The following is a 16,845-nucleotide window of genomic DNA, read 5'->3' as shown; positions in this document are numbered from 1 at the left end:
ACTGAGCAATAGTATTTCCCTTAATGAGTTAGCTCCATTCACAATCTAGATTTGGATGTCATCAGTACTTGAAAGAAAATTGTTATAAAAAACAAGATCTCTCAAAAGATTAGTGTATTTGAGGTTAGAATAAGTTCCACTGATTGACAAATTTATATCTTTAATTCAATGAAGAGAAAAATTTTTTCCCTACTCTTTGTAACTTCTTAATACAATCTGTTTGAAGATGCCTATTTACATGTCAATATTATTCCTGTTCTCTCTCTTCCACATAATGACACTTTATTCCCATATAGCCATAATTTCTAGTTTCTCAAACAGTAATTAGAAACACAATTTTCAAGGTCCAAAAGGAAGAATTTGTGAAATGACCAAAAGTTTCTAAAGATATACAAGTAAATCTCTTTTCCAAAGTTACCTTACTTAGGAGCCCTGCTTGAACATTGATGTACATCTTCATGTACTCTAATAAATGTAAATTGAAAGATAACAACTACAAATTAAGTATAAATCCTGAAATAGGCCTTTTCTATTCAGCAAGTTATGTTTTTCACTGATTATTTTCTCTCCACATAAACCCTTCACACCTTATACTTCTAACTTAACACACCATAATATAGCATCAGACTTCATAAGCAGGAAACTAAACTTGTCATTGCCAGAAGACATACAGCTCTGCTACTCCTAATAATGGGAAAAAATCAAAGTCTGTCTTTGGACCATGGTGACAGAGAAGTTATGTGCATACAATCAAAATCTAATCTCTGTATCCATCTTGGACTGAACCTGCTGGGCAAACACATTCTTCTGACAGTACCAAGCACTAAAACTAGTATGTTTTCAACATAAGTGAAACATTTTTAAGGCACTATTATAAAATATTGAGTAATTTTTTTTTAAAAAGAAAGAAGTATACAAAAAATTTCAGGAAAATATTTCTTTCAGAAAAAAAGCAGTATTATTTCCAAAAGTTAATACTAAAATGAAACAGAAGAAAACCTTTTAAATCCTTAATAGAAATTTGACAACACCCCAAAGATGCTCAGTTATGTGTACAGTACTTCGTTTATACCTTGTGTGGTATTACTCCTTAAGGAGTCCACTTTCAAAGGCAATTCAAACTCTTTGTATCCCAGAATAAGCCAACAGATAAATTAACACAGATACATCTATCTTACCTGAACCAAGAGACTTGATACCGTAGCTTCAGCTTACGGTCACAGTAATTCTGCCACATGGCTTTTGAACAAGAACTGGCTTCCATCCAGCTGGCTTGCAGCAAAGACAACTGGCTGCACCTCTGTAGACAAACCCTAAGGATTAGAGGAAGGGGGAAAAAAAAAAAAACAACAAACAAACACCAGGCTGTTAAGGCTATCCAGCAGTCTTTGACCTAAGATGCTGTAATTTTGACAAAAAAAAAAAATGTCCAAAATTGCCGATAGAATATAACACAGAGATATAATTTTTATTGAATTATTTAAAATACTGAAGTAAACTTAGAGGCCCCGCTGTAAATGTAGATAATAAATATAGTGCAACATGTTCTATGAGAAAATTCAACTGAAAGTTTATAGAAACTAGTTAAAACAGATGAGACTGCAGAACTCCACAGAAGGATTTCAATGAACAGAAGAAATCAGTTTGTGTAAAGAAGTGGAGACATCAGAAGAGCCTTAAAGCCAACACTAGTGAAAGGAATAGAGAAAGTAGCAAGCAATAACAAAGCTGAAAAGGAAAAAGTAAACTCTTAAAAGTAGGTATAAATAATGTAATTTTTGTGCAAAAGCAAGCCCCTGGATTAAACCTAGAGGTTGAAGGAAACAAAGTACAAACACATTTATAAGGCCTTTTCAAAGGAGTTGCATGCACCACCTATGAATACTTTAGAAGACGCCAAAATTAGACTAGGACGGTTTAAAAGCTGCTTCTTGTATAAGTCTTTATTTTCCCCAACTGAACTATTCACAGACTTTCTTGTGGAGATTTTTACATAAAGAGCAGAACCAGTGCTAATTTTATCAGACACATTATGAACTAAGGAAGGGAAAGAGACAATTCAGAAAAAACTCAAACAATAAAACAAGGTCATAGCATTTTAAAGAAGATGTGATTACTGGATGAACCTGGAATTTCAGCAGAGCAAGCAGGATTTAAGGCTTTCCATATTGTTTTGAGAACAAGCACTACCACTTGCATCACACACTAACAGAACTTAACTTGTTAACTCTTCCCTTTTTTCTTTATAAATCACTCTGCATTCCAGAAACTTCATGGGAATTTTAAGCTCTTCAAAAATCTTGAAGAATTGTGCCAAAAAAAGCCAGTATAAATTAGCCAAATGATCTTTCAGATTTGTCAAGAAATTACAGTTCTTCCACTTTTTTCCTTCTTTTCAGGCCTCTGGCAGTTTCAGAAAGCAAGATTTCCTGAAATGTTCATCTCTGAAAGTAATTAGCTATTTACTGCCCCTTCCAGAGGATCTGGCCATTGGTGAATTGAATTTTTCTAATTAACATATTGATTTTTTTTCTGATTAATATCTGTTTTATGATTGCTTTGAAACAGTCAAATAACTGGGGACAATAATAAAATAACAGCAACGCTGACAATGATTGTCTTCTATAGAGGAACTTCTTTGTACCACTACCATGTGGTAAGTGTATTTTTTTCCCTGTTGTTCTGCATCAGAATTAATAACACAAAAAGAGTTTCTGTCAGGCAAAGCCATAAAAGCAGAGTAGCACTTTAAGTTTTGTATATAAAACATTGCAGCTCAGCTGATGCAACAGAAAATAGCAATAGAAAATTAGCGAAGACTTGATATATTCCTGGAATTGAGTAAAAAGAAGAATCCTCTGTATTATACACGCTACATCACAACTGCCATTATTACTGAAGACACAAAGTTATTGCTTATCACTTCCTACACACATTAAATCATAAGCCCTATCTCTAATGAGAGACTGTTCTTTATCAGACAAGTATTATTCTTCTATTGATGAATAAAATCTTTTGCCTTATAAAAGTAAAAAGAAAACATTTTCTGAAATCCATAAAACATCTTATTTAAAAGTCTTTTCACACACACATACAAAAATAACAAACAGATTTATTTTAAAACCAATTAAAAGAAAGGGCATTTCGTTAAAATAAATTTTGTTTACAGAAGTTCTTTTAAAAACTGTTTAAGCATTTAGATAGAGAATCAAGATGAACTGTATACATTTGAAAACAATAGCTCTGCTAACTGGTTTTCTGACTATGAATCTGATTTTAGCTGAGTTATTAACTACAGTTTGATAAAACCTGCTGCAAGCTGACCTCACACCAAGACAAGATTTCAGTCATGAAAGACTGTGCTTTATGGACCATTACTGCTCATGTGGCAGCACAAACCAGGTAGAATCACAAAAAAAAATGTGGTTGTAATCCTGCTTGCCTAATTTATTCCTCCACTAGTATCAAAGCAAAAGGACTGTTCTCATCTAACCCCCAATTTGCCTGCAATATTAGCTACAAACCAAATTCTGAGATGGTGCAGCTGCACCGAAGAATATAGTGATGAGCTGAAAACTTAAAAATCACATAATGAAGATATAGTTCCTCATTTCCCTGAAAGCTGATACAGCTTTGTTGTTGAGAAACAAGTTGAGTTTCCTAAACAGAGAAACAGACATTTAATCCCACATTTCCCCCCATTATCCTTGGGAAAACCCAAAAGGACAATTAAGCTGACTATTCAGAGGACACCAGTGTTACAGTTACTACAGTTACAAAAAAGGTGTTTATGGTCTACCAGGTTATCTTTGATTTATACCACTGTGACCACATTCCAGCCCTAACAAATCACTTCCACCTACAAACAACATCAAGCATATTTGCCCACAGGGGACAACACTTCAGAGTTAAACACTTGTCCTCTAAAGTTGGCAGAGAGTACTTATATTGCACATTGTTATCCTACAAGAAAAAGCATGGGTTTCTTTGCTCTTTTTCTACCATCTGTTTAAAGAAAATTAAAATATATTAAAATACCTGTTTTCACAAGCAAGGTTCCTGTTGCACTTCTCCCTCCAGTTCAACTAGTATCAAGGTAAGCAGTTACTTCCTGCACAGGTGCTACCAACTAGGAAAAGAAAAGCCAAAACAGGTGCCTGGTGCTATGGCTATAAGCCCTTCCCCTCACTGGGGTGAAGCCAATCAGAGGCAACTTTGGAAACAGCAAGACTTAGACTGATATATATGAGGTCAGCTGAGAAGGACTTGTTTGGGTACAACTATTTTCTGATATTTAAATGTTTTAAAATAACTTTTATTGTATTTATTCCTTTTTCTAATGTCATTAAAAAAATATAATTGTCAAAATAAAGACACATCCTTCACATTTCTGGTGAACTTCAAACCTGTTAAGCACCGGGGCAAACTTTCTGCTGATCTGACTTCGTATTATCTGGAGAAAGCCAACATCCCAGAGCTGTGCAGAGTCCCATCCACTGTGGATCTAGCACTCTGCTGCCTAGATATTGTTGGTCATGCTTAGTGTGAGAAAAGTACTTGCTTTTAAACTGAAACATAAATCTGCAGGTAAAAGTTTAGCTGTGAGATGGAGAAAAGAAAATTTACAAAATAGTTTCAGGGTGGGGGGGGTATCAAAATCTGTCTTATTCTATATACTTGCAGATAAAACAGCTAATGAACTATAATGATATGCCTACGATAGCATAGAGTTTCAAATGTCCATTCTTGATGAAAGTAGGCCTCAGGAACCTTAATCCCTAAACGTCATGTACAATTCCTGTGCAAGAAATATAAACCAAGTCTTATTACACCAAGAAAAAGAAGCTGTTGGAATAAAACCAGTTCTATCTATACTGCTCTTTTGACAGATTATTATTATATCTCTTTGCTTGTAATGCTGTGAATATAGTCTTCACAGAGGTGTGTGAATATTTATTTCTATATATGTATATGTACAGAATAAAGTTACTGAAGATAAAGAGTAAGTGAACAATGTGAGTTTGGAATTATGGTGAAGTTTGCAATCAATTCATTCATACGTGTGTTTTGATCATTATGACTGAAGTGCAGCCTTATGATATGGTATCCTTGATGTGGTTTTAGAGCACTTAGGTGGCGTTGCTAAGGCACTCGGACCTGATTCTCTCTATCGACAGGTAGCAGGAAAGGAAAAAAAACCCCAAAGCTCCACGTCAGCCATGGCAGAAAGTGGGAAGTGATGAAAAACAGTATTAAGTCACAAGACACATGATAGTTTGAATTTACTAGCACAGCGCACTACTGGCATAGAAGTACGGCCCTTTCACAAGCATCTGTCTGATGTGAAAGGCATCTGTGAATACCCTGCTTTGTGTGCAGAAGTCTGACTTCCCAGCTGTTCTGTACTTTATATGTTAGTTTTATCCATGTTTCATTGTGTAATGAATTAAAAAGTTCTTTGACTAAAAAGGCCTAGCACACACTGGAGCAGAAAGGTCCTGGGGTCCCACAGTATAATACAAACTTTAATCTTCCCAACCAGCCTGTCTTTCAAAACGCACCTGCAGGCCTCACATCCTTCCAACTCACCTTTAGCTACAAAAGCCTTTTCTCACTGTGCATCTCTGGAGTAGCCCTTTCACTTGTATTGATTTTTAAGGAGCTATGGCACAAAAGGAAAAGTAGTTGAGACCATATCTAAAAGAACTAAACTTCTCCCCTCCGACTCTGCGAACAGGGTATATTTCTTCTCAGAGAAATTAAAACGTTGTCAAAGATTTGGCCCAGAAAAGCTGTGTACATGGCAATGGCCTCTGTGAGGAAACACAGCCGGTTCCAGCTGGTTCCAGCCCGCTCTGCAATGGCCCCTCCGCATGCGGGCCACAGCACTGGCCGCAGCCAAGCCCATCAGCAAAGCTGGTGGTGCCTCTGTGAAAACATTTGAGGAAGGGCAAAATGCTGACTGGCAGCGAGGAGTGAGGGAAAAAGTGTGAGAAACAGCCCTGGGAACTTGACAACCTGCTCCAGAAGGCTCTGGGATGCCAGCAGCATCAGTGTGAGCCAGTCTGCCTCAGCCCTCAGCTCCCTCACCCCCACTGAAGGCAGGAGAGGCTGAGGAACACGAGCCCTGAGCCCTCCTGGTGTTTCAGCAATTACACTCTTCCCAGAGGTGGGGTTTTTTCCTTTTTTTTTTTTTTTTCCTTTGAGACCAGCTAAAAATTCAACAAAACAGAATGAAAATCAAGGAATTTTGCATTCAGATTAAGTTCAAATTCAGAGCTTTAAACATTCACAGAGTAATATTACATGGTTTAAGTATGACTCACTCCAATTTTATGAAAATGTTTGCTTTACTTCTAAGGGACTATTCTTACTCCAGCACACAATTCAGACTGAATATTTCACAGGGAAATCTGGTCCTGAAGCACAGTATGATTACCTTGGTAATAGTACTGCCATATTTCCATTTCCTGTGCTTCACAAATGGAAGATATGACAGCCTAAAAGATGTAAAAAGGGACATTTTGAAACCTGAGAAAGTCTTTGTTTTAGACTCAGATTTTGACAGAAGGTTCAAGGTATGTTTCATTCTGTTGGAATAGTTTGTTTGATAAGAATATCCCTCGGTCCTAGAAAAAGACCAAGTCATAGAAGAAAATAGTTTCTCTCATCCTCCCTAGCTTACCTCTTTATCCTCTTTTCAGCAAATGGCAAGGTATGTTTGCTTTATGGCTGGGATACTCAATGAACTGTAATGACATCAAATTCGTATAACAGCAAACGTCTGTCAGAAATTAGTTTACGTATATCCTTAATAGCTGAGCTAATGTTTTCTGTGTGATTGTGGCAAAGTTGTTGAGCCAGTTGAATCTGTCAGTCTGCTCCTAATCTTTCCTGACACTGTGCTTAGAAATTTAATGAGACAATACCCAATTTAACAAATGACAGCTCTGTTGCTTGCTCTCTTTTGTTTCAAAGAGAGTTGTCTTTTTCTGAGTCACTTTTGCTTAAAATGTCATGTGTTTAAGCTACTGTGACCAGCCATTTTTTTCTCCACTAAGTGCTGGGCAAGGTACAAGAGTGCGCTCAGTACGTCACACACTGTGAATTTAAAAAGTTAACTAAATGGGGGTGTGGGCTGGAGAAACAAAAAGATATCTCACTGGGGGGAGAAAAGTGTGTTTGTCATCTTCATCAAAAACACTTTAATAACATTTGTTTAAGGACAAAAAAAAAAAAAAGTCTCAGAGTGAACTGGAAGTCTCCAGGGTAATATTCCCTGTGTTTTGGAGTGCTGGACCTTATGACAGAGCAGTACAGACTGTTAGCCGTGCTTCTTTTAAAGCAGCTCTAGATTTTCCTGGCTCATAGTAATGTTGCTGCAGACAGCTTGCTGCCGTGCTCTCTCAGCTGTCCCCTGGCCCCACTAGAGTTCTAAGATCCACAATAAAAATCTCTTTTTGTTTTCATCTTAAAGGCTTTTATCCAACTACATTAAGCAGCTGCTTATTTCATGAATGTAGAAGTAATGGAAACAGAATTTATGACTTCCCTGGAAAACTTTCCTGTTGTTTGTATGGAGTTCATTAAACCTCAGGAGGCTGTTTTCTCCAGCGTGAATTCATACTTGAATTCATGTACAGCTCCACAGGTAGCTTACTTACTTAGTCAAGTGTTCACTTGAAAAGCTTTTGCTGTTTCTGTTTTTGGGTGGTTTATTTTTTGCCTTTTTTTTTTTAGTATCAGATTTAACAAGAATTTCTATTCCTTTTGCTTCACCAGAAGTTTGTGGCTAGTAATGAGATAGTGAGACTCCGCTAAACAAGAACTACAGTGGGTTCAGCTTACCTCCATGCAGTGGGTGAGCTCTGCCCTTGGCTGCCAGCACACCCTCCTCCTCCACAGCTCCTCTGCAAACCTCAAGCGGCAGCATGGCACTACAGTACCAGGGAGGCAGAGGTGCTGCCCACAATATAGCTAGCGTGATTACAAGCCTCCTGTTTCCTCAGCTTTCACAATTTATCTATTTGCAATAAAAATTCTTTAAAACATTACAACACCTGTAGTATAAAATGTTGGTGTTTAACCTGTCAGGGCCTGTCCATTAGTGTTGTCCCCCACCTGTTATTCTCCAGCAGTTATCCACAGCGTTCATTAGGCCCCGTTCAGGGGAAGTCCATCTGTCGTGTTCAGGGGTGGTCTGCTTCTCTGTTTTAGTACATCAGATAAGAAAAGCTTTACCAGAAACAAGATATAGTCCTTGAAAGCAGAAGTTAGAAAACTCATCCCTACAAGCACGTCTCTTTACTTAAACGTAAGTGGTCTGTGGCGCATCAGAATCATGGGAGCACATTGTTCATAAAAATATTATTTTCTGATATCCAAATAAAAGCCATGTAAACATCAGTAGACTGAGAAATAAAAAGATAGTAGTTTCATGTGTGCAGGTCTTTGATGGGAGCTTGAATGAAATAATCTCAGGAAGGAATTAAAAATTGACGTAGATATACAAATTTATCAATTTCATAAAGATGAGAAATAAGCATTTATACAATTTCTAACTGCTGGGAAATCTCTCATGCATACATACGTATGTGAGAATATATTGTCTTTGAGATTTAAACTTATATTTTTCTCTGCTAATTATCTTAGGAGTTATGTAAATGACCATTAATATTTTTCAGATATTTCAAATCTTCTGTCTAAAACTCAGCTCTTTATGAATGATAACAAACATGAAAAAGAATCAAACTTATGTCTAATAAAAGCTATGCCTACAGCTATGTTGAATAGTTAAATGAAAATACAGATTTCTACAAGTATACTCATTTTCCATATACTAGTGCACACAGGGACTGTTCAATGTATTAGAGCTTCAGTCTGCAAAGCACTTAACCGCATATAAAACCACATATGTACTAGTTTTCTAGTTTAAGTAGTTTCACTGAAATCATTAAATATACCTCCCATGACAGCTGTGGTATAGCACAGAGATATCAAAACTACTATAAATGAATTCATTTGGTAACTGGAAACAAACTAGCAATGGCAGCACAGAGCTCAACACAGGTTAATTTTCTTTTCTCAGAAACTGCAGTCATTTAAAGATAGCTTGTATCTCTCTGTGGAGTAATGGGATCTGCAGAATAGAGGCACCAGCTGTCTTCACGTTCCAAGTAAGTACAACTCAACTGAACATATATCCAGTCTAGATTATTAGTAATATGCACAAATGACTGCAAAAAAATGAGTGCTAAATTTTAACTGAAGGTGTCAGAGATTCTGAACACGCCCAGTGTTTACAGAACAATATTTCTGAAGCACTGAGAAAATCATTATCAACTTTGGAAAGCCATGCAGTATCATAAAAAATACCAGGAAACACACTGGGTAATATATAATTTCTCAGAAATAAATACTCCACAGTTAGTTAGAATACAAAAGTGTTAAAAATAATTATTCGTGTCAGCAGAATAGGAAAAGAAAGATGACAAAATAAAGGTTGGTGGGGGAAGAATTCCCTCTTGCAGATAATGAAATTGCAAGCAGATTCGCAACAACGTATGAAAGTTTCCTCTTTCATCTCAGCTTCAGTTGAAAGCCAGAGCAGATGCACACATGAGTGCAGTACCATTACCCTCACCATTACATGCATGACAACTGGACAGGTTAATATTAGCACACAAGGTGGCCCAGAAAGACACTACTGAACCCCTGCACCCAAAGGTTTATTGGGCAGACAGCTGTGTGGTTTTGAGCAGTGTGGGCTGTCTTTGTTCTAACACTGATAAAACAAAGGAAGCAAGCCTCAAACTGAGTGATTTGAATTTCATTCCAAAAGATGAAGACTTAATGGATATTTCATTTGACTTTGTTTGCATTTTAAATTGAAAGCAGCAGTGATGTTCCTTACTCCTTCTTGTAAAATAGATTCCGTCATTCTTAATATATTCCTTGGTCTGCAATAACATTGGGAGTCATTCACCTTTCAGCGGTTAATAGCAATGCTTTCTCAGCGATTTCTGAGGATATCGCTGAGAAAGTTCCCATTTCCAAAGACTGTGCCTACCAGCAAGCAGTGGGAGGGCACCCCATGAGGACAGGGATCTGGGGGCCATGGGGCTGGCACGGTCATGGCATCGTCAAGGGGACAAGTCCACCGTCCCCAGTGAACCCAGCCCAGCTCAGGGGTCCCGGGCCTGAGTAGAGCTCATGCATGAAGGGAGGGGACCACCAATGAGGCTCCTCAACTTTAGAAAACAAATGATGCAGTTTAATCTTAATTCTCTATGGGTCTGTGTCAACAGAGAAAGTCAACTGTGCTCTCTGCACTGTAGAGAACAATTTTCTGTGAGTGGCTTTTTTTTGGCTAAATACAAGCATTTATCTTTGTTAATTATTATTTTTGCATAGATAACTTTATTTGTGACTTGACTAGTAAAACTCTAAGGAGCTGGACCATCTGGAGACCAAAGTTAAAATTGCATTCCAGAGTTAAAATGCTCCGGGAGTTTGTTCCAGATGGGTTGCATAAAATCAAACTGCTGTAGGAAACACTGCCAGAAAACAGGTCACTTGACACACACAACCTTTGCGATAAATGTTTATATACATTATCATTTTTAATATTGCATTTTAATTGCATAAAGAGCTTTGTGTGTGAAGCAGAACAATGGGCTTGCTCTTCTGCTATCAGAAAGCCAAAAGACAGAGAAGGGAGTTAGTCAGAGGAGGACCAACTGGGGTTAATTTGGCTGTTATATCCTTTCTCAAAAGGACCTGAATGAAGGTATTTTTGACTTCTCATTTCTCCTTATTACTTATTGCTTTAAAATATTTGTGAATTTATATTTATAGGAAGAGGCCTGAACAAGTTGAACTAAATAATTGGAGTGGGAGTAAAATATGTCCTGTGATTTCCTCTGTTGTTATGTTCTATAAAAGCCAAATGATGTACTGTTTCATAGTCTTAATTTCTTCTTTTTAAAGACATGTTTTTTCATGGAACTCAGAGAAGTATTCTGAAAATGAACATAGCATACCATTATGGCATATGCATTGGAAGTGCAAAAAGTGAAGGCTGAAGGCCACAGTGTTTCTGAGAACATGTAGAGTAAAGTTTTGTCCCTCATTTAGCCCCTGAGGAGTTGAGCTAATAGTCAACTACAATGCTGAACATCTGCAGCTTCTGTGGGAGACTGGTGCTGGTTTACCTTGATGAAGCTGGTAAAAGGTGATCTCAGGAAGTGGCCCAGGAGGTGTCTTAAAAGATCCATAATTTAAAGTTGTTTATATTAATAATTTCCACAGTAATAATTTGAATTAGGAAAAAAATATGAACAGAAATTGTCAAAGTCAGGAAAAGTAGCTCTTACTCAGTGTTTGTCATTGTGGGACACATTTTAGCTGTTTCCCAAGGTTCAAATAGCTGTAAACATTTAATTAAAAAACTAGAAAAAAAGATTTATTCCCTTTATTTAGTCATTACATCTGTCAGTAGGGAGGTAGACAATCAATCTCTGTAAGTTGCTAGGTAACTTCTTATTTGTCTTCTAGCTGAAATGAGAATTAAAGACATTGAATACTATGTAGGCACAATGAGGAAATTGCATAATAAAAAGGATGGCTTATTAGGAGCTTGGGTTTGTGACATTAACATGTAAAATATGTACAATGAACCCTTCTCTGTTACCAATGTCCTCATTAAGAGAGTGAGATATGTAGCATATAATCTCTGGGGAGGGTTTGCTTTGATTATAATAATAATATTAGGTCATGAAAGTAGAGCTTGGTATAGAAGGTAAATATCTATTTAAATGATAGAAAATAAAACTGGGAACACCATTCTGAAAATTAATGGGAATTCTAAAGTGCATCTGTTGAGAAACTGAGAATCTTATTTTCTTCAGCGACTGAAGCTGACTGCTTCCCAAATTTCTGATTATTTCCAGATGTAAAAATTCTGGATGTTCGTTATTGTACCTGTAGACTACAGGAGGAAGAAACAAAACCTTTCCTGTCCACTTTCAGTACAATCAAAACATTTTCTAAAATAATGGCAAAATTATATATATAGGCAGATTTTAATACACAGTAAGTGAAGGTCTGGGCATGTTGTCCCTAAATCAGAAACTACTTTCAGCAACAAAAACTGAACTATTCAGTTCTTGAAGGTTGTCTGGTTTTTTTTCCTGCACCTGACTCACCCAGCAGCACATCTTAGTCACAGGTGCCTGTTAGAGGGCCTCATCTGACAGTCTTTCTGTTGACCTCACTGGAAGTCAGATTAGACCCTAGTACATTCAGCGAGTGCTTCCAAGCTAGTATTAATAGGCTACCATGATGTCAGAAAATGTAATCAGCAACTTTATGAAACCTTAAAATCTGTGCTTGAAGGCTGAGTCAATGGAAAAGTTTGGCCAGATTTTTCTTCATAGCTTTCACACAGAAGTGGAGATGTCTACAATACCTGCAAAGCATAATTTCCATTATATTCTCAGGCTGGTGTTTTTTTTTTTTTTTTTCTTTCCTTTTTTTGATTCATATGACATACTAGCATAAATGTTGTATAAAACTGATAGTACTAGATATTTTCTAAATGTCTGAAATGAAACTTTTCAGAAAGAACATAGATACTCCCAAGGAAATATCTACTTAATTCCTAATACATTTACCCTACTTCAATTTACAGCAGACATTTAAGTATATCTATGTTAAAAACATTCAGAGAACCTGTTAGTTTAGTGCTAGTTCAATTTAAATTGAACTCCGAAGAGGTGTGAAGTACATACTCCTCAATTCTGAAGTCTGTGTTCTGACTGTCGTAGAAAAGTCACTGTTCCTTCATAGCCTTCGCTTGCTAAACTTCCTAATTGTCAAAATAAAGTAAAAGTAGATGTAAAATGGCTAATTATGCACTCACTGTAATGTAACCATACAACTGACAATGTCTTCATTGGTGCTAGGTTGCTACACTAACAGCATCTGCTTGCAACAAGAAATTGTGCCATATGTCACGGGAAGATAATGACTTACAGAACAGTTCGGTATAACTCTTCTTTCCTGTCTTCACAAGCTATAATCCACATGAAGGAGTTAGAGAAATAAGACTCATCTGCAAGACTTCATTATAAATAACTCTTTTATAACATATGCTTTGCTGAAGCACACAAATCCCCTGGCTTCTGTGAGCAGCTCAGTGAATGGGTGAGCTGTATATGACTTTCAGAAGCAATTTTTATGATTGCTAGCCTGTATCATAATCAGACACCAGAACTACTGGGGCCTGAAACAATTTCCCATCTATTACCTCTGCATTGTAGCTATCCTACATCACAGGGTGTCATGGTAATATACAGGACGCATGGGGTGAGGATGAGAATATGCTTAATCAACCTATTTTCATTTCCTGTGCAAAACATTTAGTTTCAAATAATCAAGACAGATAGAGCTAAAAGGCTGGTTTGCTAAAATCATCTAAGAAGGTAAATAATTTCTAAATCCACTCTTGCTTACCCCATGGCCCTTTTCTGTCACACTTTTTCAGGCAAAGCTTTTTTCCTATTACCATTGGAGGAAACAACACCACTTTCTAGTTCTACTTGAACATATTTATGCTCTTAATAGGTGTTATTTTCATAGGAACATTTGTCTTGCAACTCTTTCTATATAAGAATAGTATTTTGTTTCTGTTACATTTGCTTTATTTCTCTTAGAATTGATGTATTTGTTAAAAAAGGCTTTGGCATAAAACCAAAGAGTGATAACATAAAATAATTAGTAAAATAAAATAATGTTATAAAAGCAGAAACAAATGAGCCCCAAATACACCACTAAAAGGCCATGAATGATTTTAAGATCAGTACTTGTCATCTTTGCAAACAGCATTTGCATTCATGCCAAAAACATACACCCAGCTCAAAATATCTGTGAAAATCTGATGGAAGTCAGAGTCCTTAAACACGTTAAGACAGTTAATTTTTCATTTTCACTTTTAAGCATATATTAAATGTGTATTAAGACAAAAATAGTCAAATTTTATACTTTATCATCAAGAATTTAGGAAGATTTTCCCGTTCTGTACGACATCTCGTATTTATCATGTACTTGGCTATACCCACTGGTGAAGAGACAAGATATGTTTCTTCTGATAGTCTGCATTTCTCCTATTGCAAAATAGATACTGGAGTTAATAGACAACAATGTCCATAAGCTATAAACGTAAACATATAACAGGGAGAGACCTCCCGTCTCATCAAGTTCAGGCTCCTTTTGGGCTGTTCCGTACTTCATATTTGAGGTACTGATGCTGCACCTCAAATACTGTATTTCCTAATGTTACTGAACTCTCTCAATAGCAGTTGAGGCTTTTGTGAACCACTGATGCTATCTATGAGGATGGGATTACCCACTTCAGATGATTAGAAACCATGAAAATGTATTCATGGCCAGTGAACATTCTTCATGATTAATCACAAGCACTATAAGGTCTAAAAAAATTTGAAACACCAGGTAAGCAACTTGAAAATATCTTGATTTACTAATAACAAAAAACACCAGAGGAATTTCTTAATGCCCATGCTTATAGCTTTGCTTTAGAGAGCTGTATGCTAAATGTTATTCAAAGCAAGTTTTTGGTGGATTTTAAGGAACACCATCTTCCTCAATGGTACTTAACTCCATAATATCTTGCGTGCTGTAGATAAGACTTCCTGGGATACATATGGTTAGTTATGCTGTCACTGGGATATTTCACATTTCACCATCATGTTTCTATCCTTCAGCAATTATTTTACCCATTAATTTTCATCCTTCCTTCTTTCTGTACAGGATTATTTCTAACTGATGCTTCTCACATGTATTTCTGTCACACATCAGATTTTTAATAATGATGAACAGCCAAAGGAAAAAGAAAATCACTTAATGAAGGATTTAAATGTGTGCTGCATTCACTTTCTTTGTGAATGACCTGATGCACAGAGTGCTCCAAAGTAGATAAACATCTGATCCAAAATTACTGAATCGGTATATTTTGCTAGAGCATTTGCTTTGTCTTTACCACCCCTGAGTTCCATCACACTACGAAGTTTTACAGGGGGATCACACAAAACCCGTCTCTATAATTTTCTTATGAGTCAAGTGAAGGAAAAGAAATGAGATACCAGGCTGCTGCTTTTGCATGGTTTACTTGCATTCCTAACTAAGGCACAACAGTTATCAAACTGGACAAGGAGGGTCTGATTTTATTCATCACCCTAGAAGAAGCTTGCCAAAGAAAAGTTGTCTATAATTTAAAGTCCCTGCATGTTACTTGTTTGTTTGTTTTCTGACCTTTAGCCACTTTTCAATGTTTTATGTTTTTTTCTATTTCATTATTTCATACCCTTGATGTTAACCATTGATGTAAAACAGTGATAAATGCCTAAAGGGGAAAAAAGAGCCCAACAAATTTCTGTACAATTTTAAATGCCTTGGCTATGGTAATAGTACCTTCAAAGGATTCAGTGTATTTAAAGCATGATCTCCATATTTGAAAGTGCACACTCTTGACCAAGCTGTGCCTTTCCAAGGATTTCTCAACTGATGTCTTAAAATGGCTTCTACAATTTCTTCTGTGACTGATGGCAAACTGACTGAACTGAACCCGTATCTGCATGAATTTGCTCTATATAGTAATTTAATGAACATACTGTAGTTCTGTCACAAAAATAACTTGCAGCAAGAAAGCCTTCTGTATGTTTTCCATCAGAAGCCTCATTTGTGTGATTAATTATCTTCAGAAACTCTGATAAAAATTGAGACTGCAAAGGAAAATAATTTTTTTTAAAGTGATCTGAAATACTGTTTAATGATATTTCTTCTTGATTAGAGAACTAGTGAGAATGCTTTAGCTTTCGCTATATTAGTTAGTTAACTTGATAATATCTGTGAGTTTGGGTTTTATCCTTTATTAAGTACTGTTTTTCCTTTGTTTGATTTTTGCTTTGTATCTGTATTTGAAAACTTTCAACTTCCACATTAGTCTCAAAGTAAGTGAAAGTACATCTAGTCAATCAACCTATCACTAAAGACTGATTTTCTGGGACACTCCTTCAGATAATTTCTACCAGAAACCAACCGCTCAGAACTAAGTATCTTTTAAAGACTGGAAATGATTCTATGAATACATTTTTGGGGCATATGGGAATTTTCCAGTAAAGTAGAGCTATGGCAGACGTTCCTGTGCTTCCCACTATCCAAACTACACAGCTGCACATCTATCTTACATAGAAAGGTATCATAGAAGAGAGATATAATAGAAGCCCTCATACTTGCTAGAAAAGACATGCTTTTGAGACTTAAGTCAATGTATGAACATGACCAGAATCTGCATAGATAGCTGGAGTAAAAAAAAAAAAAAAAAAAGTCTTTTTCCATACATGTTATCCTTTGGACTATATCCAGGGCTTCTCTGGTACGTCTGATAGTTGTATCTCTGTGGTGAGGGAGATAAATTTGGTTAAATATATCTTTTTGTCTACAGAATAAAGGTATTCAAATGAGGGATAGAGTGGGCTCAGAGACTGTGCCTGTGAAACAGGCTTTGTGACCTGAAAATAAGTATTCTTAAATCTCACTGGACCATGTACTCTAAGGTGAATACTCTGGCAGAATCTTATTTGTAAAATTTATGATCAGACAGGACTATTTAAAACCAAGAACAGCCAGCCAGTCCAATAATGATTAAGTAACCGTGATATGTTCCTGAATGTATAAGGAAATATCACTGCAATCTATAGAACAGAAGCCTTGTATTGTTTTGCAATGGTAAATACGGTGCTGGATACCACAGACTTTGCATAGAGA

This window comes from Nipponia nippon, unplaced genomic scaffold (genome assembly GCF_047370975.1).
Source record: "Nipponia nippon isolate SJK-2023a ecotype South Korea unplaced genomic scaffold, ASM4737097v1 scaffold_12, whole genome shotgun sequence".
In the NCBI taxonomy this organism is placed as follows: domain Eukaryota; kingdom Metazoa; phylum Chordata; class Aves; order Pelecaniformes; family Threskiornithidae; genus Nipponia; species Nipponia nippon.
This window is presented reverse-complemented; position numbering follows the sequence as displayed.